This window comes from Amblyomma maculatum, chromosome 3, assembly GCF_055883805.1.
Source record: "Amblyomma maculatum isolate TAMU_Amacu chromosome 3, ASM5588380v1, whole genome shotgun sequence".
Taxonomy (NCBI): domain Eukaryota; kingdom Metazoa; phylum Arthropoda; class Arachnida; order Ixodida; family Ixodidae; genus Amblyomma; species Amblyomma maculatum.
The window spans coordinates 175,985,467-175,988,913 of NC_139346.1; positions in this window are offsets into that span (position 1 = coordinate 175,985,467).

The following is a 3,447-nucleotide window of genomic DNA, read 5'->3' on the forward strand; positions in this document are numbered from 1 at the left end:
CCTCCCCCGTACATAGGCAGCCAACTGTGGCCGTACGAAGACACTGGAAGTTACAAGCACTCATAAATTAAGTACACTTTCGTTGATTCCTTATTTTATGATACGAGCATGACCTTCGGCTACATATGAGTTTTACCCTTGCCGGCCTCCCCCGTACATGGGCAGCCAACTGTGAATATTTGGAATCAAAATTTGCGCCATAAAACGCAGCGTATTAAGTGATGGGAAATCTTGGCCATCCTTCCCTGATGCAAGCCTCTGAGTATATTGGGATATGAGTTGGCAAACCGCAAAGAGAAAGTCCAAACTACTAACCAGATTTGTCACTTGTCACTTGGTGGTTGGATTCCTGCTAAGGCTGTCAAATTAGATGTGGGAATCATAATGTGGGCCGGTAGAGCTATCATCATGCTCTAAGGTATTATATGCATGACGATTATGAGAGGTATGAAAGATGGGAACCGCAACGCAGGCAACACGCCAACCGCTAAATTTCAAGTTTATACCATTACATAACAGAACCTAAGAATAAATACTATAGAGGCGCATGTATCATGAGCTCAGAAGATATATGCAAATTCTAAAATTATGACTCGAGAACACGCAAAAAAAATGCCGGAGGAAAACCTAAGGGAGCCAATACCACCGCCACAATACCACAACAGTACGAGTTGAGAAATGAAATGGACTTATGTCACAAACCAAACAAACAAAACAAAAGAGCACTAAACGTGATATGGTGCGGGGTAATAAAGGTTGCAGAAGTTGTCTGTAATCAAGACAAATAGATTACACTGAACAAGAGTTGGGAGGACATTTGCGAAGACACAATAACAAGATGTATATAGAGAGCCAGAAAATATATCTTGTCCAATAGATCGTCGAAATAATTATTTTATGTAAAAGTGAAAAATGCAGACACACATACCTACAACACTTAGAAGCGTCGAAAAACAAGATTCGCATTTGATTTCAGATCAAGCGGGGAATCACATTGTTGCTTGAAAACAATTCAAAAACTCCATCTTATATAACTGTATGCGCAACCGAAGGGGCTCATTTGCTTTCCGACTACTTATGTAACGTCAAGAAAAGAACCTTTAGAGGAGCATTATTTCAATGCGAGATAAGGAAATCAATTAAAAAATACGCCATCGTACCAGGGTAGGGTGTGCAAAATTGAATAAAAAACATTTGCTTTAATGTCTTGAATTACTGAAGCGATAAAATCAGGACGACAAAACCACGAATAGGAGATAAATAAGTTAGGAAAATTTGTTTTGAGCATATCCTACTCATTTTTGTGATAACTTTATTATGCTATACTATGCTGAGGCGCAATGTAAATGTGCTCTATATAAGCAAGAATGACATAATTAATGGTATTGTAACGTTTAAGAGCAGGAAGAAATTCTGATCGGTCTATTGAGCAGCTTTTCTATCTGTTCATGCGTGTTCTCGGGGCACAAGTTGTCTGACCACGGACCGCTGTCGTCACTGTCATGTTAGTCCTAGTGCCTTCAAATAAGGTCCATCTTACATTTGGTGAGTAGCCATACAATTACATCGGCCCTGGAGATAGGTAGTCGCACTATCCCGACACGTAGAATGCTTGAAGACATTCAACACTAAGCCGTGCAAGCTGGCTCGGGTGTCATATGTGCTGGCTCCCTTCGCCAGCGAGACCCGGCTTTATTCAGCGGAGCCGATGACCATGACATTGAAGTCTGGCTCACATCTTACGAGCAGGTAAGCTTTTACAGTAGATTGAACGACGGGAGGACGCTGAACAACGTTATTTTTTATCAATCCGGCGTCGCAAATCTATAGCATCAGAATCACGAGGGCGACATGAGAACTTGGGCCGCCTTCAAAACGAAGCTAGCAGAAATCTGGCCGTCCGACAGTCAGGAAACTGTGCTGAACAGCACTTGAGCGAACGGTTGCAACAGGCTGGCGAAAGCTTTATCAGCTATATAGAATAAGTTGTTCACTTATGCAAATGCGTCAACGTGGACAAGTCCGAACCCGACAAGATAAAACACATCTTCAATTCATCGACAATAAGGCCTTTCACATGTTAGATCGCCACTTGTGCATGGTTACCGAACTGTTCACGCTCTGCCTTAGCTGCCTACCGCTTCGTATAAGGTAGCCGGTCAACTTTCTGATCTGCCTAGCCCTCAAGAGGTGTCGCCATATTTGCTCTCGGCGCTCCGACACGCTGTGCAGCCGCCGTGATTTTTAACAATATAGCTCGAGCATCGACCAAACTGCTGGTCAGCGCCTTATAACGGCGATAAGCGTGCAACACGGCGAGAGTTCGTGCATGCGCAAGAATGTGGAACGTCGCAAAACAGATATTGGGGCAGGGGTTGTGTTTTCGTGATCCGAACAGCGTAGCAGAAGACGCTCTCCGTGCGCGTGCGCGAACTCTCACCGTGTTGCACGCTTATCGCCGTTATAAGGCGCTGAGTAGCAGTTTGGTCGATGCTCGCGCTATATTGTTAAAAAACAGGGCGCTGTACATGAGCAGTTTACTTAGCTTGTCACTGGTCCTTGCCACGCGCCGACGTCGCCCCAAGACCTATCGCTGGTCCCCAGACTTAAGCCGGCGTCCTGCACAATCCCCCTCGTCTTCCTACACCTCAATATCCGCATCTGTGAAGCGTCATCACCTCTTCTGCGATCGTCTCGAAGGGCAAGCAATCTCTGAAACACAAGTGGCAACCACCCTATAGGCTACACTTGCGGATTGCCTGTTACTGCCGTAGCCATGCCCAAGTGTCAGAACCACCCGTGCAAGGTGGTGATGACACTTGCTTCAGTATACCGCGCCTGTCGACCGACAGTCAAGTTGTCCGTTTTCCCTTGATCGCATAAGCTTCTACAGCAGCCAATCCCCATCGCCACGATACTGCTTCATTTCCCCGTTGTGACATCGCCCTAAATCTCCTCAAGAGCAAAACTAGGTGCCCCAGTTCCTGAGGCAAGAACTGCGCCCCCTTAGAAATTGCGAAGGCCTCATCGATTATGTGCCAACTTTATTGATGCTTTGTGGAGGGCGTTTATGTGATGGCTCTGATCGACACCGGTATCTCAATTTTGGTAATGGACGGAAAGTTTTGTAGCTCTTAAAAAAAGAGTCCAAATACCAGTTTTCGGACTCCCGCTGGGCACAGCCAGCGCTCAGCCGATCCCACCGGTAGCAGCATGAACCGCTTGAATTAAGATCCTAGACTTAATCTACACAATCGAGTTCGTCATGCGGCCTTGTTGCACATTCTGTTATTTTAGGTTGAAATTTCCTCTCACGTCAGGAATCTGTCATCGACTTTACTAGCGCTGAAGTGGGATTCTCCACTTTGCCCGGTACCTTGCTCCTTCTATTCCTTCTATTCCCTGCGTTAAAACCTTCGTCGCTGAAGTCATTAACCAATTCTTGCC